The 27,220-nt window shown below is 36.2% G+C and overlaps 1 protein-coding gene across 3 annotated transcripts in view; it reads right to left on the bottom strand.

The window, feature by feature from the left end:
- The window catches only part of VDR (vitamin D receptor), a 95,116-nt gene extending 69,168 nt beyond the window's left edge, over nt 1–25,948 (bottom strand). Inside the window, exons 1-2 of one of the 3 annotated variants that reach the window (XM_070937914.1) lie at nt 25,903–25,948; nt 16,686–16,766 (exon numbers count right to left, since the gene is read on the bottom strand). The gene's annotated coding sequence lies outside the window, so the exon portion shown is untranslated. Of the gene's footprint in view, nt 1–9,345; nt 9,377–10,191; nt 10,235–16,685; nt 16,767–25,902 lie in introns of those variants that run through there. The other 2 variants (XM_070937912.1, XM_070937913.1) reach the window with 2 other exon arrangements.
- Between the last annotated feature and the right edge of the window lie 1,272 nt (nt 25,949–27,220).

Here is a 27,220-nt window from a genome sequence, read left to right as displayed (position 1 = left end):
ATGTCATGACAAAAGAGCAAACAGACTAACCCCCAATATGTACAGAAAACATTGAATGGACTTGTCCTATTTTAAGTCACTATTAAATCCCTCTGACCTTACTCCTACCAAAATAGTTACAGTGGTTTCTTGGTTGATATAAGAAGTGACTACCTGCCTACCGTAGATAGAAATTGTGCTGTATTTTGCTGTTATCTCTGAGACTTTCAAACAAGATACATGAACTTGTGTAAAGAATGCTATTGCAAAAGCTTACCTAAGAGAAGGAAATGTCAATCTCTGTATCTAATTTATATCTAATTATATCTATATATCCATATCTATATCTATAGTGGGGTTCTTGACAGAAATATTTATTCCCTTTTATGGTAAATCTGCAACAACTTAAGAGAGGGCTGTAAGCACTGTAAAGTGGTATATAAGTCTAAATGCTATTGCTAAGTGCTAACTATTGGAGGTTCATATGGATCCATCAAAAAGACCTCTCTGTAAAGAGTCCAACGCTACTTAAGCAAACTAGGTTTTTAGAATATGAAATAAAGTTGAAAAGGACACTCTGGCAAACATTAAGAAAGCAAATTCAATCTTTCCCACACCTTTCGGATTTATTTTGTAAAGATAATATCCCAAGATAGATTTCTTAGAGAAAACCCTCAGATACCTTCACAGAGGAATTCATGGATAAGAAATAAAAACTAACTAGAGGAAAGATAGCTTATTTGTGGTTCAACTCTGTAGCAGTGGTGGGTTGCTCCCGGTTCGTAAGAACCGGAAGTAAAAATTTGTAGTAGTTCCAAGAACCGGTAATAACATTGGCTGGCCACACCCCCGAACCGGTCACCGCTCGCTTACCCCACCCATCTCATCAGAGGCTTTTTTTTTTTTTACTTTTAAAAGCATTTTTTCTACAACCTCTTCAGCTGAAGAGGTGGTAAAAAAAATGCTTTGAAAAGCCTCTGACGATCCCAGCTGAATTGCTTGATCAGCAGAGGCTTTCCAAAGCATTGTTTTCTGCAACCTCTTCGGCCAAAGAGGTGGTAAAAAAAAATGCTTTGAAAAGCCTCTGACGATCCCAACTGAGTTGCCTGATCAGCAGAGGCTTTCCAAAGCATTGTTTTCTGCAACCTCATAAGGTTGTAGAAAAAATGCTTTTAAAAGTTAAAAAAAAAAAAAATTGGCCACGCCTACCCAGTCACATTACCCCCACCAAGCCACGCCCACAAAATAAGCCACGCCCACAGAACCGCTAGTAAAAAAAATTTAGAACCCACCCCTGCTCTGTAGTCATATTGAACCTCAGCAAAGATAGCTTTTTATGGACATGCAAACCTCAGTTAACAGGCTCAAAGAGGTCCAGCTCTGACTTCCCATCCAAAGCCCTAATTGCAATTATAAGTTTAAAGATAACACATGTACATATGTACATGGATAATACAAGCTCTGTACAATGAAAGAGGATAAATTCTGTGTCAGTATAAAATAATGATTACCAAGGCCTATAATAAGCAACTTGTTGTATGTAGTTTTTGTGTAGTCTAACACACATGATAAACAAACAACAGTTTTACACAAGACAGGGCAGAAACCTGAAGAGTCAGAATGAAGAAATAGCTTTGCTAAGATTGGCTCGAACATATCTGTGGAACTGGGCACATATAGAAGACTATGATTGTATTAAAGTTTTACAAAGGCATGTCATATCTGTGATACAGTTCTCCATTGGACTATATGAATGTATAACTTTCTTGGAACTGTGTGTTTCACCTTGCAAATTTACTATGATTTGAATAAACCAGCAACTGTCGATGGAGACTTTTTGAAACCTCTCATCATAGGAACAAAAAACTGAGCTCTGAGGTGCAGGATCAGGTAAGGAGACTCAGTAGAGATCAGGCACAGATCACTAGCTATAGGTGTTTAGCAGCATATCCATTTTTTTCTTTCACCTTTAATGAATGTAAAAGGTGAACTTTCTCTGAGATACCCGAGTGACAGTGGAATTGTTAAAGAATATTTAAAAGAAAATCATATATTTCTAGTATTGAAGCCCCCCTGCAGTATATGTTACCTACATGCGTGGATTTTGTCTGCATAAGTGACTATAATAGCCCAAACATCCTGGGAATCAGGCAACAGCTAGTGGTGATGTACAAGAACAGTGAAAGGTACTATTCATGATTGCTTCACCATTCACAAGAAAGGAATTCTCTTTGCAACATCACTGTTATCAGGATGTACCTGAAATAGAAATATTTTCTGATAGAAGGGGAAAATCAAGAACCAAAACACTGATTATACATAAATGTTTGAAAATATGTCCAAGTCTCTTTCATGCTCTACTCTGAGTCAATACCAATAAGCAAATATGAGATGGAAAGGGTTTTGGAGAAAAAGTTGCTAAATTGGGCAAAACACTTGATACCTAAATCCATTTGGCAATTTCTGGTTTAATTAATTTCTGGAACTAAGCCAGTATAAAACCAATGGAGGATAGGGATAGCATTGATCAGGTAGACGACAGCAACATGAATTAACAACAACAAAAAGCAGGGTCTTCAGTACCATTAATATTGAGGCTAATAGATTTGAAAACATAGTATGATTAGTACTGTATGAAAACATAGTATGATTAGTACAACAGGAACAGGAACGACACAGAAACAGAAATGGGAATAGGCGTTTCATGTTACAGCTCTTTGCATGAATGATTAACTAGCCTCTCATTTGTTGGCCTGCAAATCCATGCTAAAAAAAACAGCTACAAATAGAGTAAAATGAAGATAGATGACAAAAGGACCATGCAAGAGTAACTATATCTTTTATAAAGAATGTGGTCAGGGTGCCGAGTGAACAAGGCAGAACAGATCTTGGGAATAGTATGTTCTGTTAAACAGACAGATCCAGCAATAGAGGCATGCAGTGCCTTCTGTTCTAGACTTAGTTACAAAATACGTATAGTGCAAAGTAATTGCCTATTTTTAACCTGCTAACCTAGATAATGCTGACAAAACAGAAGTTGCCAATTCAAGAACTGTGACTGGGAAATATACAATATTAATTAGTAACAGCTTACCACACACTGAAAATAAAGGGAAATAAACAGTTATAAAATGAAAGGTTTCCACTCTATTAACAACGAAGAAAAGATGTAATAAATATCAATGCAAATTAGATATTAGACATTAATCATTGTATGCCTAGATAATTAATATCTTACAAATTTCAAGCCTGACCCTATCATATACTGTGCAGAAAGATTTCTATATTAGATTTATCACAGATCTCCAGTGACTTTCTTCTATGAAAAAAGACATTTCTAGGGCAAAGAAAGAATATTTGGCAACAGAGATGATCTAATCTTCCTTCCTTTCCCTGGGCTGTTTATTCCCCAACTCAGGCACTAATCTGAATTTGCATGTTATTTTTATTGCCATTTTCCTCAGTACAGTTGCTTTTCTACCCTTGTTGCATGTGTTCCACCTTCTTCCTTTTTCTTCCACTTCGCCTTGCACTAAATACGCTTTAGGTTGCATCCATCCAACACACATTTATTTGCAATCACAAATAAAAAATTTGGCTTGAAACTGTTGCACAAAACTACAGTTATAATTAACAAGGGCCCAAAATACCTCCTATAATTTTATTACAAATGAATTTTATTTGAAAGCTAAACAAAAGATTTTTCCTGAGGGTTTTATGCAGGCAATGTGATGGCATATTGTGAGCTACAGTTGCTCTCAGTTGGATGTTCTCTTCAAAACAGCTACCAGCAGCCAAAGTCTAAAGAATCAAAGCTGACAGCAAATAAACAACAGTCTGGTAAATCCCTCTCTTTACCCTCTATATAGGGCAGAGGTATGAATAGTTTCCCTGAGACTACACAAAGCTCTGTAATACTATTTTCACCCCTTGAAATAGAAACGAACAATTTCTGTACAAAGATATGGATTTTCAGGAGAATATTAAAAATATAAAAATCTGTTTTCAGATTGAAATGTAACATAGGGTTTGACCTTTAATAGTTCCACACATTAAAATATATGTAAATGTTTTAAAACTCTAGGTAAAATGAACTAAGAAAAAGAAGTAATTTCAATGGCAACAAAAGAATAAAATATTTGATTTCTAATCACTAAATGCATTATTTCTGCAAGCTGCTTTTTGGCCCTCTCTGGAATAGCAGTGCTTTTCCCTTGGCCAATATAATTTCCATACTGAGTCACTACTACCTTATAACTCTGATGAGTAGCTATATTATATTAGCCCTCAGTTGACACAGCTGAAAATAAACACAGGACAGTTAAATTCAATGAAATGTTTTACACCTCTTCAAAGTCCCAGTTGAATGGGCCAAGCTTCCATGACCCAAGCTTCAGTCTATATAAGTATTAGAAAGCGTATCTCCTGCCTTATTAGTTAGAATCCACTACTGCAGATCACTATAACTTGAGGTCTACACATTTGACCAAAGAATCCTTTGCGGATTTCTCAGATCCAAGAGAAGCAGAAGAACTAGGATTCATTATTTTACATATATCTATAAATGAATGTAAAAACAGGGTGTGTGTGGAGTATACAGTGGCATGCTGGTTAACAGCTGATGAGAGGTGATAAGGCACCTTATCTCTGTGTGAAGGCAGAAATACACAAGTGACTTTTAATCTAATGCTGATACTGTTTTTTCTTTTTTTCCAATTATACCAAATACTTAACAGGTGCTATAGAAATAGCAAAATACAAAAGAAATATAATGAGATGAATATCCATCCAGCAAAGGAACTATTAGGAAGGTTATCATCAGTTTAGATCAGGGGGTGTCAAACTCACATCGTCATGGCAGCGTCACATGATGTATCGGGACTTTTTCCCCCTTCGCTAAACCGGGTGTGGGCGTGGCCAATATGTGATGCATCCAGCCCGTGGGCCATGAGTTTGACAGTCCCGGTTTAGATTAACAAAAGGTTCATCTCTTTTTGATGCTTCCACAACTGGAATGAGCAATCTGTGATTCCCTCCAACTCTGTTTCTGTGAATTTTCCGAAACCACTAAGATCGTATCTCAGGGGTGCTCTTGTTCTTTGTTTTAAATAAGCTCTTCAAGCAGGTAAATTTAATGCACCTTGTCACAAAAAACCTAAGATAAAGATCAGCCTCCCACTGCTATCACAGGACACTTGTAAACCTTCAGGGACAAAAACTAAAGTTTCTGATCCCTGGGAAAAAAATTCTGCTTCCATTTTATGGCAACATATCACTGCTCACAGATAAGTAACCCAAGAGAGACCATTCTTAGTTTATTTAGTTAATTTGATTTGTATACCGCCCTACTCCCGAAGGACTCAGGGTGGTGAACAGCCAAGCAATAAAATACATAAATACACAAAATTTAAAACCAGATAAAATCAAATTAAATCATTTTGGCCCAGACAGATTAAAACACCCCAATAATTTAAAAACAGATTAAAATTTACATATTAAAAGAGGGAGGAGATTTCTTCAGAAATTAGCTAAATTTGAGCTGCAAGACCTGTGCAGTAACATTCTGTAACCACATAGCTATTGACACACTTTTCTTGGTAACTGTATCCCATAATTTGACCAATTAATCATCTGTATGATCCATTACTGACACTTTCGTAGCTAGAAGTGATATATGATGCCTATGTACTGAGTGCACTATCAGTAAGCTGCATTAATATGCTGACTGATCAAAATACTTTTCCTTATATTGAAAATAATTTCAAGAACTGATACCATGTCTGAACTGAGAATCTAGTGTATGTTAGGAGCCTGACACTACCCTCCACAGCCCTGATGCTCCTACAGTAACCATAACCCAGCCTCCTTGTTCCTATTCTTAATTATTTAAATGTCAAAGTATGAATCAGGGAATGGGGCATTTTATTGCCCTGTAGAATTAATAAATGAGAATATTTGAAGCTCAGGGTTGAAATGAGGAGTCCTTGGTGCTCTCTGAGCTTGGCTGTTTTCTCGCAGACATTTCATTACTCAAACTAGGTAACATCATCAGCACTAGACAATTGTGAATTGTTCATCTAATGCAGGGGTGTCAAACTCACATCGTCACGTTATGTACTGTGACTTTCCCCCCCTTTGCTAAAACAGGAGTGGGCATGGCTAGCACGTGACGCATCTGGGCCGCGGGCCGCGAATTTGACACCCTTGATCTAATGCATAGCTGCAGCCTATTTTGACAACAAAACAAAGGTTTACCAAATACTTTAGGAATCAATAAATGGCTTGCTTTTTTGTATAATTTACATAGACAAATAGATAAAGTCAGTTTATTGAAGATTTCTAGGCCCGCCAAAGCAAAATGTTTATTTATTTTATTTTCCCCTGCCTCGGTTATGAAATTTTGAAGAAGGGAATGGATTTCAAATTTTTGTCTTCCACTGGCAATATTTCTCCCAACCCTGTAAGAGCCGAACCTCATAAGGCAGGAACCAAGTCAAGCCCGATAGAATTGTTATGTAAACATGGAACACATATCTCTGATTTTCAAAGCCAGAAAAAGAACAATCAAAGGTCCTTTGATTTGCCAGGATGGGAGGAAAAGACCTAGCCTTGATTTCTAAGTAGGCAAATCTTCCACATTTTTTTTTTTTGTATGTACAATAAAATAACCCATTTAGCCTTGTGGAGTCTAAAAATCTGCTGCTGTAATCTAATTACATACTGACTGTAGGGCTGAGTTTCTAAAGACCTGAGATTTACTGCCATGCCTAGTATGAACTCTGACAATTTCTTTCTCTGTTATTATTTATTTTCATAGGATCATCTACAAAATAAAAGACTGATAACATACCTTCCGAATAGTAGTGCAAAGAATTGCATCAGCATCTTGGAATCACATTATCTTATATACCAGCAAGCAATTTCTAGATGGATTTTTTAAATGACATCAGCACTTATGCTTTTTTTAGTACCAATTTTGCTATATCCATACATCAAGACATACTTTGGAAACACAACTGTGAAATTCAAAAACCTCTTCCATATTCTTGTGTGGCTTTCCCCCTTCCAGTTTCTGATTAAGACTAGAGAGTGCAAGTTTTCAGTAGTTTGAAACTGGCAAGAAAAGAAATATTATTTGTGAAGGTATACTCATCTTGCTTTTATCACCAAGACTAGAACATTCATTATATGTAACTAGACTGCCCTAATCAAAATGAAATAGAATGGAAGTCCAACATTAAAAGTAACTAATGAAAGCTAAATTGTTCAATATCCTTGCAGTTTAGCTCCCACTCCCCCATTCTGCCACTTCCCTCTCACCAGGCTTACCTCCAGTATTGTAGCCCAATTGTGGCCTAAAGGGGTTAGAAAGATATTATAGGCTGGCTTGGGTGCACAGCTCCCTCTCTTCAACTGAATGTACTATGTTCCCACCCTTTAAATCATGTTTCAATGGATGATTGCCCAAATCAAAAGATCAACCACCATGTATTTAGATTCAGCCAAATAAACATAATTTTATGTCTTATCAAAGTTTGAGAGTTGAAAATAATTTGAAGGTGATATTTTTGCCTATCTTAAAATAATGAACAATATCATTCACCAAGAACCCAGCTTGCTTGGATAAAATGCTTCACTTCAACTTTCTGATCCCTGAATGACCTATCAGGGGAGTTTGAACTACCCAAGATTGCTAATAAATTCTACATATCTATCTTAAGAAAAGACGAATGATATTATTTCTACCTCTAACTGCTTTGTTTTTCTTTGTCTAGACTGCTACTTTTCATATAATTATCTCCATGCCTACTTGCAGTCTTCTGAGTTCCTCATTTTAATTTTTGCCTTTATATGATTGTTTTTACTATGGCAGTGTTTCCTTCAAAAATCCTATTCAAAGGTCATTTTCTTTTTTTGTGAATGTGATAAATCTCACTTTCCAAGTTCTTTGCTGTCAATTTATCCAGAAGTGCTCAAATAGGTCACACAAAATATGTTATCATAAAGGGAAAAAAAAAGCACTACAAATAGTCATGGTTTAGCAACCATACCTGGGACTGCCAACTTGGTCATTAAGTGAACCTGTTGCTAAATGAAACCACAACTGTGCTTATTTTATTATAGCTTTTTTCTGCCTTACCAAACTGCAAAGATTGTAAATGCAAATATTTATTGTAAAATTACTTTTTCAAAACCTTTGTACATGCAAATGGTTGCTAAATGAGGCAGTTGCTAAACAAAAAATACCTACATAACCTTATATATTTTCCTATCTTATGGAGGTATCTGTGTTGAAGAACATCATGCAACTAATTCTGAATGAAAACCAGAAGGGACATATATAAAAATGTATTATGCAATGATAGTGTCTTTATTATTTTATATGTATATTTTATTACATTTATATAATGCTCTTCATCCAGAAATCACAAAGCAACCTACAACAAAACTCAATTAAGAATAAGAAAAAAACAACATTACAACAATAGAAAAAAAAATAATCTGAAGCAAAAACATTAAATTGAGGCCTGAGGCAGAAAATAACTCTTAAGAGATTTCAAACATAAAAAAGGCACGTCAGGCTTATAGTGTAATATGACAAGGAAATGAAATGGGAAGAACAGAAGAAACTAAGATTTGTAAGACTACTTTTTTCCCCCAAAAGTGTGCATTAGATAGAATCAAAATGCTCTGCTGACTCAGTCAATATTAGGTGCTTCTTTTCATCTGTATCTCCATATACAGGTAATTCAGTGCTTCACTTTAGCAGTATGGAAACGACTAAATCAAATTTGGACTTCAGCTCCTATACCCCAGAACACTCTTCTATAGTTACACATGCCATCCACATTTAGATCTTACTATACAAGTGAACTCTTTTTGTTACAAAATATTTCAAACCAGAAGCCATTCTTCAAACCAGTATCATTGCAAATATTTCCAGCTGCTACATGTACAGTATCACATAGGCTTATTGTCTTGTGGTCATGAAATGTCCTATTATTTAATGGAAAGTCTTTTCAAGAAGCTTTGTTGCATTTAAAACATAGTCACTTTTATTAATCACAACTATCCTCTGAAACTTTGCATTTACACTATGCTTAGTGTAAATGGAACTTTTGGAATAATTTACATTCTTCATTCAAATGTTAGCTTTGGAACATTCATCAATTTAATGATGTTGCAATATTCCTACTTAAAATTTATTTGGTTGTTGCATTACAAATTCTAATAAGTTATTTTAAGAAGCTTAAAAGTCCTTTTTAAAGAAATGTTAAAATTAAATTTTCATACATGTATTAATTCCCAATGTAACCTAGTTGGAGGAAAACATGCACATTTTTGTATTTTGAACTAAGAACTTACCATGTCAGTCCCTCTCTAACAGATTCCTGACCTGCATATAAAGACAAAAGATTCCCATATCTGCTTAGAATTTCTTTAAAAAGATCACCTCAGCTTTAAGACTGTTCTTCCTATATCACTTAGGAACACAACTGATGGACACTGTCTTCCTAATTTAAATATTTAAAGTATTTCCTTTTTTCTTAGAAACAGAACAAAAGAGCAAGTTAACAATAATGTTGAACTCTGTGCACTCAGTCATAGCTGCAGGCATTCTTCACTTTTTGCCAAGAACATTTATTTTCTTGACACTAGTCTGCCCTATTAAGACAGTATGGTGTAGTAGTTAAGGCATCAGGCTAGAAACAAAAACAAAACAAAACGACCCCCCCCCCCATGAGTTCTAGTTGTGATCTAAGCATGAAGCCAGCTGGGTGAGCCAATCACTCTCTCTCAGCCCTGGGAAGGAGGCAATGGCAAACCACATCAAAAAAGCCTTCCTAAAAAAATTGTCTCCAGGACTTAAAAACTGACATGAAGGTACACAAAAACAATGTGCCCTACTAGACCAGAAAAAGCAAACTTTTAAGAGGAAAAAATATGGTAAAAGTTATGTTTATCTCTATTTCAAACATTAACATTCAATGAGAAAGTTAATTGCTACAACTATTATGCTACAATCATTTGAGAAACATTTAAATCTACCTTCAGTTTCTGAAGGATTGTATATGGATCATATTGCTTTTTGCCAGCATTTAAATACCTGATCACACAATAAGAAACTGAGCTTTGTGCATAAGTTAAAATGCTAAAGGTTTATATTGGAGGCTGATTTCAGTTAAAGTAGAAACAAGATTAAAAAGTTACCTGCAGTTTGGCACGGGACTTAGGCGCACCTCCTTTGAACTGTGCATTCAGTGAGTGACTGCTTGATCCCACTGAACAGGCAATTTACATTCTGTTAAGAGTAACTGTCATGTGACTCAGAGGCATGGTGAAAAGCACCAGCTTCCAATTGCTAATTTCTTTTCTAGCATTGCTTCTGAGAACTTAATCTGGTTCTGTTATGCTCAGGTTGGATTTCAGATAAGAATCTCCGGGGCTTTTATTCACCCATTCCATAAACATCATTATAAAATGAAGATACTCTTGTTTGTGTGTGTGTGGGGGGGGAGTTTTCACAAAAACGGTACATAAGAACACATGTGCATTCTGTACTGTAGTTTTCTATGTTTCTCCTGATTTAAATGGGCTTAATTCTGAAAAAGCACGCATACAGAATTGCCAAATGCATGTTAGCAGCAGCAGTGATCATACTAAAAAAAAAAAAATCGTTTTTATCCTCTATAAAAAGTTGTCATGCATTTTGACTAGCTTTGTCTTTGAAGACAGCAAATAAATTTCAGAGCAATTGTTATTAGAGCCTGTGAAATTTCCAAATAAATCAAATTACTTCTGAAGTTTTGTCTCTATTTAATGCCAGGAATTACTCATCAAATAAGGGGGGCAAAGTTGTGCCCATAAATACTTCAATAGATCACAACATCTGTTAACATTTTGCAACATTTTACAAAGAATCCTAAACGCATTAGTCATTCATTAAAACTGCAAGCCATGTTACAACCCGTTTTAACAAGTATATCTTGCAAAGCAAGGCTGTTATCAATATATATACACTTTTTCATATACCAGCTTCTTTTAAGAGCAACATTCTATTCCATATCCAATTCTTGGTATGTGCTGCAAATCTAACAGATCCCAAACTTTGAACTTGATATCATTTGGCAGGGATAGGGGGGGGGAAGATTAATAATAGTACTATAATAATAAAATCAGAATTCTTTGCACATTCCTTCCACCTCTCCAGTCATAGCTAAACATTAAATGCAGACACAGAGTGAAATTCTGCCTTTTGTTTCAGCAGTAACAGTTTACTTCAAAGCAATATTCTTCCTAGTCCCTTAATTAAGGAAAGGGATCCCTTCCATCTCACAGAAAATCTTGCAGTTTTTAAAAAAATCTCTTTAGCTGCCCTAGGATTCATTACTACTCCAAATTACAGAAAGCAGGGACGGAACACTGAGAGCTACCCACCTCTGTAGAAAATGCTCCTTCCTGTGTTAGAAAGAATAGAGCCCTGATTTTTCCAATAATTTAAACATTAGATTTTTTTTTTTTTTTAGGAAGCTGAATCAATTTATTTCTGACTTTCAGTTCATTGGAAACAACAACAAAGCCGGTTTTGAGAACATTTTTGTTTTGAATGACAAAGTTTCCAAGAAGAGCAGGCTATTTTCTCACTGGAAAGATTTCTTGTCCTATCCCACCTCCTGGCTTCCGGGCTTCAAGTTAGCCATTACAGCAGCCGCAATGAAATACGCCTGTTCCCTAGTCACTGTCTTATTCCTTAGGGTTTCTCTCTTCCCGTATGGATTGCTCAGAGTTTATCGCTGATCACACCCTGGATCCAGCCTCTTTAGTTGCAGTGCTTGAAAAAGCTGGTGGTTGCACCGCAGCTGACACATTACCAGGTTGTTTTCACAACTACAGAAGCTTCTTAAAACAACAGTTAACTATGTTCTAGATGAGTGGGAAGGATTGGGGAAGTGGTGGGAGAGGTCAATGGAGTTTCTCCCCCCCCCCTACATTTTTAAAACATCTTTCTTCTATACAACTTCCTCTAGTCTAAAGCAACTTTTCAGATTCCTTAAAAAACAACAACAGGTAAATGCACATTGAGATAAATCCAGAAAAAACACGGATAAGGTTGAAAGGGAGACAGGAGTGATGGTTTTGTTTTGCTTTTTATTTTTATATTATTATTCCTGAACACAAAGTCAGACAGAAGCTGCTGGGAAATTCTTTGCACGCTCCTGTTGGTAAGCCAGAGAGATAGAGGATAAGCACTGATTGGCTTATGGTGTCTTCTGAGAAGCCTACACTTGCAAATGGAGACACACAACAATGCTCAGAGCATGCAAACTGGGAAAGCAAATGCAGAAGGTTTCAAACTGCTTTATACAGAAACATAGATGCAGTGCAGCTGCATTCATTCTAATTCTTTTCAAATTAACAAAGAATTGTTCAAAACTTGTAATGCTGATTCTTTGTGACTTTTTTGTTATTTTCCCAGCAATAACAATGTCAATATTTTTTTGTTTAATTCAGTTGTCATTCAGTTGTCATGTTCAAATTGCAGCTCCAAGAAATAGTTTACAGGCATTAAAAGAAAATTCAGGATTTGCTCCTGGATGGTAGTATCCAAGACTGAGTCAAGAGGAACACCCTATCACATAATTTCCTGTGGGGCATCTAAAAAATCTCTACCTTTTCTTATGCTTTCTGGGATATTGTCATAGGTCAGTATAGGTAGTCTTCGACTTACAAGAGTTCATTTAGTGACCATTCAAAGTTACAACAGCACTGAAAAATGTGGCTTATGACTGTTTTTCATAGTTATGACCTTCACAGTATCCCCATGGTCACATGATCAACATTTAGCTGCTTGGCAACTGGCTCAAATTTATGACGATTGCAGTGTCCCAGGGTCATGTGATTCTCTTTTGCAACCTACTGACAAGCAAAGTCAATGGGGAAGCCGAATTCACTTAACAGCCAGGTTACTAACTTACCAACTGCAGTGGTTCACTTAACAACGGGGCCAATAAAAGTCATAAAATAGGATAAAACTCACTTAACAACAGAAATTTTAACCTCAATTGTGGTCGTAAGTCAAGGACTTCAGCACCAGAGAAAATGCCAAGATGAAAGAAGGAAAGTGGATCTGTACATCAACTGGGATCCCATCTAAAATGCACAACACCATCATGCCAATGGTAACTTGTAAAATTATGTACCTGTTACCAGTCCCACCTCATTAAGGACCATATTACCTAAAGCAGTAGTAAAGCATACATGAATCACTGTGCATTATAAATTCAGCCCCACTGCATTTGGAATTCTGGTTAAGTAGCAACACTAGATTCTGTATCATGTTCATCAAACAACTGATCAAATGTATTTTAAACGATAGGACCAATGAGAATGAAATCAGTCAGATAGCCTAAGTAAGACATTCTACATCTTTATGTAAATATGAAATCTATTTCCACTTAGAAATAGCTTCTGGACTTTATGTTCAAAACAGAAAAGAATGAAACTTTGGTCTTAGGTTTAGATTACTTTATTAACTTTGTTGTTATAGAAATGGCTTGCATCTACTAAGAAACATAAAACAAAAAGGCAAGGCTGTAACTGTACTTTGTATTCCACTGAACTGAAATAAGTTGAAGTCACACTTTTTTTCCTTTCCTTTTCTTTTTGCCTTGCACTCTTTTCCCCTCTGATCTTTATTTCCATTTTTAAATACGAAATCCATTTACTGCTCCTTTTTGCTTTTTTGCTTTACCTTTTTGTATATGGCTGTAGTGGGGTCACTAAATGACTACTTTTATTTTCATGTAATTTTTGGAAATCTTCCACCAACAGAATGGAAAGTCATGAATACCTTCAAATCCAAGCCTACTAAGGAATTTGCCTGTATAAGTTGCCACTTAAAAAAATAAATTTCTAATTTTTCGGAAAAAAGTGGAAATATTAAAAGCAAAAAATTTCCTTTTTGTGGGTTGACAGGATTACTAGAAACAAATGGAAGATGATATAATCCAGGCCCTTTACAACATTTTTGAATAAAGTAGAACTATTATGCAATATTAAGCTTCAACCAGAAGCACCCATCCTCAGATTATAATATTAAGACTTTTCCCCTAAGAAGCAATTCTTCTTAGAAGAATGGAATAATTACAGTCTGAACTACTGTCCTTATTTTTTACCACTTAACAGTTGTAAACAGATTCTTTACATATAGTCCATGGTCAGGAAAGCAACAATTCTATTCCACGTATAAACAATCACAATGAAGAAATATGCCAACAAAATCTTTAGATTCTAAGCATTTTATACTAAACCATAATGCTACATTACAATATGTTTTAACTTCCAATGAATACATATTCATCTCAAATAACTCCCTATTTAGGATGGATGAGGATTCCCAGAAAATATCAGATTCTCACCTTGGAGGCATTTTCCTTTATTACTAAAAGTCCCTATATTACAACAGACATAATTAAGACTGACGTCCCAGTTACTGTCATTCATCCTAGAAAGAGGTAACTGATTACAATTATTCTAATGAAACACACTACATTTATATGTATGTCTGCACATAAATGTCAGTGCTTAATCAACACTATCTCCCACAAATCTTGAAAGAACTTTCAGATGTTAAAAACTGCTGAATTCTGATAATTTCCCAAGCTAAACTGACAGGTTTTGCACGACACATTAACCCTGGCTGGTAGAACTGAACACACATGCCACCTTCTTGCTCCAAACCTTTATAGCTCCTTAATCTTGGTGGTTATCGATTCTACAGTTAAATGGATGAGAAGCAGCTGCTACCTTAGGTGAACCTGAAGTGGAATTTAATATTATAGTTTACCTGTCAGTTTCAAATTCTGGAAAATGCTAACTAGAACAGGTGAGAATTCTGTATTTACCATGCAAGAGTCTCTGATAATGTTTAAGGCACCACATAGAAAGGATTAAGATTTAATCAAGCAGATAGGTTTAATATGACAGGTAGGCTCTCTATCAAAGCCCTCCTGGATAAAAGACAGGATATAAACATCTGGCGAAAAAGTGTCAGTACCACAGAAACTACCTTAATTAATTTACAGTAATCAGTAAATCAGCAGCTAAGGTTCTTTTCCAAATGAGGTGAGGCAAATATTGGGCAGAGAGATGACTGCTTTAGCAATAGAGCTGTATTATTAGACTTTCTTCCCAGGAAAGAAGTCCTGCCAATAGGCAAAGCACTTTCTTTATTTCCTAATGCTTTTAAAATTATTAAGCTGTTTTGTCTTTACAAACTATATAGTTGATGTTGAAGTAGTTTCTTATTATTATTTTTGTCTTAATACTACTTCGTGAACTACTACGGTATAAGGCAATATAAATAAACAAAGTGAACCCTTTATCCAGTGGAAGGTTCCTTGGGGTAGATGTGTATGTTAGATAGATTGCACATTGTTCCCTCTAGGTGAAGCACTGTTCCCTCTTTGTTTTCTATATTCTATTTTTATTCTACCTGGAATTGGACAATCTTGCAAATGTGATTCATAAAAGCATGAATATAATGAGTTATTAATCATAGTGAATAGTTCAAATTAAAGATATTGAATTTATGGCAGATGTGAAAAAGCAAATTTCCGTGCCGGAACCCTAACCCTAACCCTAACCCTAACCCTAACCCTAACCCTAACCCTAACCCTAACCCTAACCCTTATTAGGAAAAAGTCTGAAAACTGCCTATATATTAATCCCATTATGCAAACCTATGATATGTCTGTATCTGAAATACTATATACCAGTGATGGCTAACCTTTTTGCCATTGCGTGCCAGGAGCGGGGTGGGGTGGGGTGATCCCACCGGAAGTTGGCAAACAGGCCATTTGTGGCCTCCAGAGGGCCTTCAGGGGGGTGGAGAAGGTTGTTTTCGCCCTCCCCAGATTCCTAGAAAGGCTTTGAAGGCTGGGAAGAGAGAAAAACGGGCCTTTCCTACCACCCCCCGGGGTCCTCCGGAGGCAGGAAACCGCCTGTTTCCCTACTTATGGTGGGCCCAGAAGGCCCAAAAATCAGCTGGCCGGCACATGCATGTGCGTTAGAGCTGAGCTCGCGTGGCCACTGATATGGCTATGTGTGCCACCTGTGGCATGCGTGCCATAGGTTCACCATCACGGCTATATACCGTTCTGGTCACATTTGAAAAAGAAGAACAAGTAGAAAAAGAGAAGACAACAGAGGATACAAATGATGAGATGGCTCAGAAACTTTTTATGTGAGAAAAAACAGATAACTGGGAACTCTACTTTTTTAAAAAAAGGAAAATTATTGTTTAATTTTAGATGCAAGTTGCTCCAAAGATCACTCCTGAAAGAGTATAAATATTTTAAAGAAATAAAACTATAGAATAAAATAAAATAGCAAATCAGCTGTCTAATAAATATAATACACCTCTAAATAAAACATATATTAGCCAAAAAACACAGATCCTTCTTTTCACTCAGATCCATCTGTACCCAAAAGTCAGAGCCAAATTACACAAGCACACCCTCACGCACGCCTTCATGTATGTATGCGGCTGGAGGGTGTTTAGAGAATTATACAGAAAATACCAAAGCAGAACATAAGTAAATTAGTTGCTCTATTTTTTACAGGTATGCCAAAAAAATATAAAGATCATTTAAAAGTTAACCAAAATAACAATATAAATCATAATTAAATACTGATGTTCTTACCAATGTTATTTTGCAGCTTTGAAGAAGAGATGTAGTAAGGCTCGTGCCAATCTAATCTAGTGTTATCCAAGGAGGCAAATTCTGAAACCACAAAATATAAATCAGACATGTATTTCACCAGAGTTTTCAGACAATATTAAGCTGGAACAGAAAGTTCAGGTGAGCAAGTAATACTCAATTAAGAAAAATAAGAACAGGGATAGGAGCTGTCCAATACAAAATGTATCTCTTACATGTTTTACTTATATACTCTACAGGTAGTTCTTGATTTATGGTCACAATGGAGCGTAGAATTTTGGTTGTAAATCACTGCAGTTGTAAATCAAGGAAGCACATGACTGGACCTGATTTTATGACTGTTTTTTTATGGTTGTAAATCAAGACACCATGGTCGTTAAGCAAATCATGTGATTTTTAATTGAACAATGTGTTCGTTAACTGATTCTAGCATATCAATGTTTTTTGCCATTTTCTAGTGCCATTTTCAAAGTTGCCTATTGTGGTCATGTGACCTTGGGATGTGCAACCGGGTGTCAATGCAAGTCAGTTGCCAAACGCCCAAAATACAATCATCTGGTCACGGAGATGGTGATGGTGCAGGGATGTAACTTTAGAGACAGGTTATACTGTAAGTAGCTTTTTTAAAACCCATCGTAACGTCAAATGGTCATTAAACAACCAGTCATAAGTCAAGGACTATCCATATGTAAATAAAATTGCCATCAATTACATACATGAATTATGTAGTCGAAAGAAATCAGTACATTAAACTCTGTATACTTAGTGTCTTTATGAAAGCGCACAGAAAGCTTCGTTTCCTTGGATTTTTAAAATGTGACAGTCCTCAACAGGCACACATATTAAATACCTTGTATTTAAAATTTCAGTTCCAAATCAATTACCAGTTTTACTCATCCAGTTTTTGTAACATCTAAACATTATTCTTCAGTCAAAACCTTGCAGTTAGAAGTGTATCTTCTCAAGCACACCATTATGTAGGCATACATACATTTACAAGCAACTTAAGACAAACCAACTGACCCAAGATAGTGAACTATACATTTAATAAATAAAATAAATACTGTATAACATTAAAAGTTACAGCATTGTTTACATTGTAGAAAGCCTCTTCTTGATTTTTTTTTCAAATTCCTTTATTCTTACAAGACTATTTTTAACTAAATTTTAAAATTGATAAGGACTGGCAGAAAGTAGCTGATAGTGAGATATTTAGACAAAAATCTCAGTTTATAGAGATGGGAAAGGTTCAGAATTTTTTAAAAGAAACAATATAATTAGAATAGAAAATGAATTCCTTCGTTTACAGATTGATTTTTAAAAAATATCAATTCCCCAAGTCACCAGACTCAATTAAGTAACTTAGGATAAGACATAATTGCCATAATTTAGTTTTAAATTGTCATGGGGTTTTAAATTGAACTGTTTTAAATTGGGCCAGTTATATAATTCTTTTAACAATTTTAAATTTTGTATCTGCATGTATTTTAGTTCTGGCTGTTCACTGCCCTGAGTCCACTAGGAGAAGGGCGGTATACAAAATTAAATAAATTTAAATAAAATAAATAAATAAAATAAAATAAAATAAAATAAAATAAATAAATAAATAAATAAATAAATAAGGGTTTGTTTGTTTGTTTTGCTTACAGTTAATATGGCACAACCTAAGTCGCTCCTTGCTATTTGTCTCCCTATCTATTAGGTTCCCAATGTCATTGTAATTGGCATTGTAGAATATTTGGCATTGTAGAGTATTCGTCCAAAACTGATCCCAAAACTTTCGAGATGGTTAATTTACAAACTAAATTTATATTTCAAATCACAGTACATGTCAAAAAGCCATTTCAGAAAACTATGTATCAAAGTAAATTTAACACCTTTAGCAGCCTTTGCCCTGTCTTATCAGGTTGGACTTTTGTTCTGGCTTATCTTGCCATTTATATTCCTTAGAATCCAAACAAACAATTCCTTTTTCCATTCCTAAAAGTGCAGAAAGTTCCTGACCTAATGAACTGAGACTACAAGAAGTGCTCATAAAATGGGAAAATGCTAATAATTAAAATGTTTTTCTCAATAAAGCAAATAAGTAGGTGCCTAAATTATACACATGTATTTCATAGACTGACTACAAATATAATAAATTACAGAGACAGAAAGATTTAATTGTCAATAAGACAAAAGTGAAAATTCTTTAAAACTCTCTTTTTGCAATTGGATGGGTTCCAATAAGTTCAAATAAGTACTATTGTTTCAAAGGAATTGCAAAAACAAGGGCAAAGTCTCACAAATTTGGCTGAATTTTAAAACTTTTAAAACTTTAAAAAACAAAATTTGGAATGCTTTCTGGCCTTATTCTAAATTGCTGGTGAAATATGATTCAGAACTGGAACAAATTATAGACTGTATTGAGTAAACGGATGAAGAATTTAGACAGAATCAGAGATAGGCAAAACTAGAAAACAAAAAAATTCTAGATCGACAAAGTTAAATGCTGTATCGTATGCTGATTATGATCTATACAGATTTAGAAAAAGTAGAAAATTCCAAAGTGCCAAAATAATTTTTTACAAGTCTAGCAATGGGACAGTGATTTTTATTTCCCTGAAGTTCAAATCCAGAGACTAAGTATATACATGTTAAAATTTAATGATGATCCCATGTGCTCTGTGGGCAGTAACTTCCCAGAAGTTTGAAGAGTCTCCCAAAAAAAAAATTGAACTTGGAGAAGAATCTTTCAGAAATAAAACAAATTAATGCTATAACAACTTATCCTTTAAAGGAAGATGAGTCACTACTCAATATTTAGTGTGGGAGGACAGCATGACACACAAGGCAAGTCTTAAAACAACTGTCTAAAATATCATTTCTACAAAACTTAAATAAATTATCAGATTTTGACAGAATACAAGTACTCCTTGAGTTATGACCACAATTGAGCCCAACATTTCTGTGGGCAGTTAAGTGAGTTTTGCCCCATTTCATGACCTCTTTTGACTGAGTTGTTAAGTGAATCATGAGGTCATTAAACAAATCTGGCTTCCCACATTGACTTTGTCAGAAGCCAGCTGGGAAGATTACAAATGGTGATCACATTTATATTCCAGGACAGTGCAACTGTCAGTTGTCAAGCAACCAAATTTTGATCATGTGACCATGGAGAGATGAAGAGAGGGGAGAAAGAGATATACACATACATACACACACACCAAATGGACCCAAAGCCAAAAACAAATAGACTCAAATCCCTTTAAAGAACTTATGTGGTATTACTTGACCTACAGAACAAAAGTAAAAATGAATTGTGCATATTGCAACATTGTAGTTAGCTAGGTTATTATCTCCATAGTAGCTATATACACACCACTTACCCATCATGCTATTCCTTTTCATCATAAGTAATATGGTGCAATGCCTCAGTAAGAAATAATAAGCAAAATTATTAAAGGAAGGAAATAAAGAAAAATGAAATCTGAGTCAATCTGGTTTATACCAGCACCACTCACTAGACTGCTCCATATCTTTCTATTCTAGGAAACCATCTTTCTTTCCACTGCATCCATATGCTGCTTACTTGGCAGACTGCCATTTGTTCTTTAAACTTCTTGCCTCTCTCTTCTGGGGGATCTCATCAACTAATATTAAGTTTCTCATCTTTGCCTTCCTCTCACTCTTCCATATATTCATTTTATGATTTGACCAAACCATCTTAATGTACCGGTAGTTCTTATGTACTGATCATCACTTTTGTATTCAATCTAATTTATTCAACACTGATTAATCCATCCCTTCTTTGGCTCATTTCTACTTCATTCAACTTGATTTTGTCTTTCTTCAACAAGTTTAATTCTCATATAATAAAGTAGCCAGAAAGACAATCTTCCTTCAACCATTTTTGCTTCCCTGCAAAAATGTTCATGTTTTACTTTTTTTCTTTTCAATTTGATATACCTTGCAATACTTTTCACCAGTCAAGCCCAAGTGCTGTGGTGGCGCAGTGGTTAAAATGCAGTATTGCAGGCTAATTCTGCATTGCACTGCCAGGAGTTCAATTCCCTTAATCCTGACCGGCTCAAGGTTGACTCAGTTTTCCATCCTTCCGAGGTTGGTAAAATGAGGACCAGATTGTTGGGGGCAATCTGCTGACTCTGTAAACTGCTTAGAGAGGGCTGTGAAGTGGAATATAAGTCTAAGTGCTAGAGCTACCTTGATCTTTTGATATATTCAGTTTCACATCCATACTAATTGCATTATATACTTTATTCAATATTCACTTTCAAATTATTCTGTATCACCTACATTTATACACAAATACATTTCCAAGCACCACACTTCCAACATCACAAACATTCCTTATGCATTTATCCATGATTACATGACAACAACACATGCTATCAGACTCTTGTCTTACTTCTGCTCAGTGTTGAAGCATTCATTAAGCCAGGGTGGATAAAAATCAATGATTTTTTTTAAAAAAATCAAAAAAAATCAGATTTTTTTATTTAAATCGGATTTTTGATTTTTATCGAATTTATTTTAATAAAAAACTTTTGGGGTAAAAATCTATCGTAAGATAGTTTTCTATTTAAGATACATAAATAATTTAGTTTATTCAGCATGAAACGGAGCTTAGTTATGTAGCATGAGGCTGTATATTCTGCAACACTGGGACTATCGGTGAGTCAACAGTGGGTCAAAGGAGTAGCAGAGATGACAGTTGCTCTTAAAAAATTATGATTTAAATCGAGTTGATTTAAATCAAGCCTTTTTACTAGTGATTTAAATCATGATTTAAATCAACTCGATTTAAATCAAATCCACCCTGCATTAAACGTTTCATTTGTTCTCAGCAATATTTGTTTTTTATTTAACAAATTGGCTGGCCAATTAAAACTATGCACGGTGCTATTCTTGAACAGAAATTAGCTGGGCTTTGGCCTTCCTGCTGAGACTTTTAACAAGTAGAGCAAAGTATATTTTTTTGTTTTTTAAAAAAAAGAATCTAGGTCCAAAGCATTTGACTAAAATATGGGTGGCTTTTTATCTTCTTCTATATGGAGCATCTGCCAACCTTTCCTTGGAAGTGCAACGAAAGAGAGGAGAATTACAAAAGTAAATGATAATATGCAAGGGAGAGGCACTTCTTGGAAAAAGAGAAATGTTGTGTATGAACACATCTTGGCATATGCATAAAGGTTTATTAAAATTTGACCAATAAATTAATTAATACCACCTGTTGATTTTTTTAAAGACCTAATTATCATTTCCAACACAGAGAATGACATACAAAAAGTAATGTGTAAAATACTTAAGTTTGTTTATCCACATGAGTACTCTGTGAGGAAATATTAAATACAAGCAGAACTGGAAAGATCTAAGGTCAACCAAGAAATTAATAGGAGAGTGATAATTTGACTTTCACTAGATTTAACTAGTTTTCAGAATTTTTATTAGATAGCCACAACAAAAAAAAGTATGAACAAATGATGAAAACATATTTGCAAGCAAACAACCAAGTTCAGGGAGCTATGACCTCTACAACTGAGGTATTAATTAGAGGAATTAATAAGTGAGGGGAAGGGAAATAGCTAAATCCCCCCCCATCCCATTAACCAGGTTCAGAGCACAAACCAGGTTTGCTTCAAGCAAAAAAATATCTGACGAGAAAACATATGAGGAAATATAGCATTTAGGAAAGCTTTATAGTGCCTCTCACTTTCTAAATGCCTGCAGCCTTTGCAGTATTGTTAGCTGGCAAAAAGATGTGTGGGGGGGGGACTGTACTAGTATGAGAATGGTTAAAAGAAAAACTTCAGATTCTTTTGCAAACTTGCATCAAGAGACTCCACTTGTTGAAGCAAGAGAGGGAGTTTTAGTGTAGTTCTTCCATACCATGCATATCAAGGTGATATACAACCACAGGATCAATCCTAATTATCATGAAGAGTGATAGTTTATGATAATTAATAAACCAGGAGAATAAACCGGAAGAGAACTGAATGAAATAAGGAATGACTAGGGGAAAAGCCAGGTAAGAAGTATTAATGAAATGCTGTTCACATTGTGTGTGATGTCAATTATACCAGCACTTCAAACCCATTGTTTAATCTGAAACAAGATTAATCAAAGTTCTACTCTGAAATATATGATGCAATATAAAATGAATCTAAATTGGAAAAATCTAGACTTGAATTTTACCTTCAGCTATAAAGTTTACAGAGCTGATCCTGAGTCAACAAATTGCTCCCAATCTAGCCTGAGGATGTAGTTCCATGGTATATTGTATTCTGAATTTATTTAAAGGAGCAGGAAAAGAAAGGAAAAAGAGCAATTACAAAAAACTCCACAAGTCTAGGATTCAGGATAAGGTACTTTTTAATCTCATTTTATATCATTTACACTGCTTTTAAAAATTATGTATTGCTCAAATCTTGTAATCCCCCCCATAAGATTCTAGGACCACAGAGTTGGAATATAGACCATGTCACCCATCAAGTCTAACCTTCTGCTGGGGGTAGAAATCCAAATTACTGGCCATCCTGCTTCTAGTTCAATATTTCCAGTAAAAAGAGCACCAACACATTCACGAGATTGTAACATAGGCTGCCTCTATCACAATACTTTTAGGGCAGAGATGTAGTAATAGAACCACAGTATGCACCATTCCATATTTTACACTTCGATAACATTTAAAATGTATCTTGAACTAAATAAATGATAATTCAAGTTACTTTTCTTTGCAGTTCAGTTTTCTAAAAATCAGTAAATGACATCTTAATTTTTGATTCTTTAGAAAGAGGCAGCCAGCCAGCCATTTTCAAAAGACTGAAGAAAACAATAAAGGCAGGATAATTAATTATCCTGCTTTTAATTCAATTCTGGTTCTTTAAGCTGGCAGACTGTTTTTTGAAGGAGGGGGCATGCAGTCTAGGTGTCTTGTTTACACTTTAAGATGCACTAGGGTGTACAGCAGGATAGGATCAGTACACATGATAAAAGCCAGATTCCTGGCCTCTCATACGTCAAAAGGATATTTCTCCTTTTTGACCCATCAGGCTTATCTGCTGGTGGCAGCAATCAACTATGTCTGTGACTAGGAACTGTCTAAATTCCTCACAATACTCTGAATTGATGTGACACTGGGGATATTTAGAAATTATCCAAGCATATTTTGGGGAGGGATCAGAACAAGCACCAGCAATTAACTCTAGCAAGGTGGTGGCAATCACACAAAATGTCACGTTATTCTCAGGCCATTTCTTTTGGTGTCCTTTACAGTATGTTATGGCATCCCTGGGCTATCTCCAAGTTGCTGCTATAAAGCCTGTCCTCATTCTTCTGCATTGTGCCATAAGCCTTTTCCTTCTTCCACATTAAGCGCAACGCAGATGCTTTTTTTTCTTCCATGCCATCACAACTTTTTTGGGTGAGGGTACCTTTGAGTTGGTTTTTGACTTCTGTTGACTGCTTGGACAAATCCTTGCAGTTTTCTTGGCAACATTTTTCAGAACGCCCTTGCCTGCTTCCTAGGGCTGAGAGAGTAACTGATCCAATATCACCCAGCTGGCTTCCAGGTCTAAAGCAGGATTAGAATTTACAATCTCCAAGTTTCTAGCCTGGTGCCTTGACACCCACACCATACTAGCTCTCTGATCATAACATTACCTTCATCTTAGCCCTGTTCAGATATGGGCTTAGATTATCCTTATCTGTATAAGGGTCAAAAATGTTTTTTTTCATGTTCAGCACCATCCAAAGTCATCCATAAGGTATATAAAATTTATTTAGGCTTTGTTACCCATTACCTTAGAAGGAAATCAAGTGACTATAGTGGCTGGGAAGAGAAACAACAGAGGTAGGACAGACATTGACAATTGGGTAAAAGATATATCACTATAGCCATAAAAACTGGTTGGGTGACTTTGGGCCAATCACTCTCTCTCAGCTCAACTTCACAGGGTTGTTGTGGGGAAAATAGGAGGAGGAAGGTGCATTTGGATATGTTTGCCACCTTCAGTTATTTGCAAAAAATAATAAAGGCAGGTCATAAACAAAGAAATAAAAAGATCATCCAAGTCTAGGATGGACAAAGAATCCACCTCAGCAAACAGGGAGAAGGCATACAAATGACTCGTGAGAAACAGCCTTATTTCTGATCCATATATAATGTCATAACTTTTGAGAAAGATAGATATTTAAACATGTTCAATACCATGACCCCACCAACTGTAACAGGCCAAAGCAATATTATTGTCTACGAAACATCTAACTGTACACAGTAAATGGTGAAAACTAGAACCTGGAATCTAAAAACTTCACAGTTTCATAAATATGTTTTAACAATGCTTATGGATCCTCAATGGCCTTCAGTTGAAGACTAACTCCTCACCTCCTACTTGCCCTTTTTTGTGTAAATCACATACAAACACAATGAACTTTATGTCACTACCATATAGTTCCACTTAGGGAACATTAACTTCCTGTTCTGAAATTATAATTCCCTCTTCTGATAAACTTTTCTTTTTTCGGCATTGGTTAAGGTAGACAAGAATGAGGAAAAACCCCTTTCAGGGACCAGAGGAAGCTAAGTCACCTTAGATGGGAAAACACAAAAAATCCCTTCCTGTCGTCCTTTCTCCCCCCTTTTTTTAACCAATTGTTTTCCTTAGAAAGCAACTTCAACTTAATGAAAAAGTCATTCACACCAAGTTAACTGTAACATTGTTTAGCGAGGGGTGGGGGGAGGGAAACATATGGTAGTGATAATGGAGCAGGGCCTAGAAAAAAAAATTTTTTTTTTAAAAAAAGCCTTAAATAGCCTCACATCTTTTATTTCTCATTTCTTTTTTTTTTTTTCTCCCTTTCTCCAAGTTCCATTTCAGACACCCTCTTTTCTTGTAAGGGAGGGTGCGGGAGGAAGATTCACACGTTTCCTTTCCCCAACCACACGCGCGACCTTTTTTTTTCCCCCCCTTGCATTCTACTTCCATCACTTCAGGATAGGAATCGTAACTCAGTCCCGTGAAAAGCCAGCCTCCCTATATAACCGCCATCCCCGTCCCGTCACGCGTTCACAAAACCGCGAAGCTCGCGGGCTCTCCTTTCGCACACACACACGCACACACACACACACCCCACTCCACCTCACGCCAAGCGTTCTGCCCCGCGAGACAACGGAGCACCCTCTCACTTAGCCCAGTACCTGAAGTTCCCCGTCCCGGTTCTCCGAACCAACCGTCACCTCCCGCCACCCCATCCCGTAACCCGCCTATTAACTGGAAACCACCGACTGCTCGACTCCGCCCCGCCACCGCCTCCTCTGCTAATTTCCCTCAACGCGCCCAATAAGGGGCCGGCACTCCTCTCTGCCCCACCAATAGATTTTAGCGGTACCTGGTTCTAACCCCGCCTCCTCATGGCTCTCTTCCCTCGTCCCTCAGGGACGGCTCGTGCCGCTCCGCCTGCTCCCCGCCTGCACGTCAACGGGCAAGGTGACGCGTGAAAGGCGGGGAAAAGGAAACTGAAGCGGATTTTCCAACTGGTTTCGGCTAAACTTCCCCTCAGATTGTCCTGCTGAAAGGAAAGATAACAACAACAATAATAACAATAACAATGTAATGGTGAGGAGGAGGAGGAGGAGGAGGAGGAGGAGGAAGAAGAAGAAGAAGAAGAAGAAGAAGAAGAAGAAGAAGAAGAAGAAGAAGAAGAAGAAGAAGAAGAAGAAGAAGAAGAAGAAGAAGAAGAAGAAGAAGAAGAAGAAGAAGAAGAAGAAGAGAAGAAGATGATTGCTATGGGACTTTAGAATTCCAACAGCACCTGCCATGTAACACCCAAGACATAATAATTGTTGATAAGAAAGACAAAAAAAGTCTGGATAGTGGATATGGCAGTGCCAGGAGACAGCAAAATAGAAGAGAAAGAACTGGAGAAGATAACAAAATACAAAGAACTACTGTGGCAAAGACAAACAAGGATAGTACCAATAGTAATAGGTGCCTTGAATGCAATCCCAAAACAATTGGAGCACCACTTGAACACCATTGGCATTGACAAATTTGCCATCAGTAAATTGCAGAAAGCGGCTTTACTTGGAACAGCTTCCATCCTGCAACGATATCTTGTAACAGCATCAAACATCCAGACCTGCCTATCCCAGGTCCTCGGTAAGGACTTGATAGGTAGATAAAAATGCCAAACCCAATCTGAACATCTTGGCTGACCGTGCAATGATTAATCATCATCATCATCTCTTAGTAATAACACTCTTAGCCTAAATGAACTACCTCTGCTCCTGTAGCTCGTCCTTCAACATAAATCCCACTACACATTTTACATCACATGGTTAATTAATTTGCAGGTTTTAATTCAATTTGCATGGTTAATTAATGGAGTTACGAGTACATGTATGTAATATACATAATGCGTTTAGCCAGGGACAGTCCCTAGTATGTTTCTTTTTCTGCAGGATAACTGACTGAAACTCGTAGCTTGGTGGAGATCAGGGTATTTTTCTTGAGAAT

The sequence above is a fragment of the Pituophis catenifer genome, unplaced genomic scaffold (genome assembly GCF_029215685.1).
Source record: "Pituophis catenifer annectens isolate HBS135680 unplaced genomic scaffold, rPitCat1.0.hap2 SCAF_2, whole genome shotgun sequence".
Lineage (NCBI taxonomy): Eukaryota > Metazoa > Chordata > Lepidosauria > Squamata > Colubridae > Pituophis > Pituophis catenifer.
The sequence above is the reverse complement of the archived record's forward strand: the minus strand, read 5'-3'. Positions and strand labels throughout refer to the sequence as shown.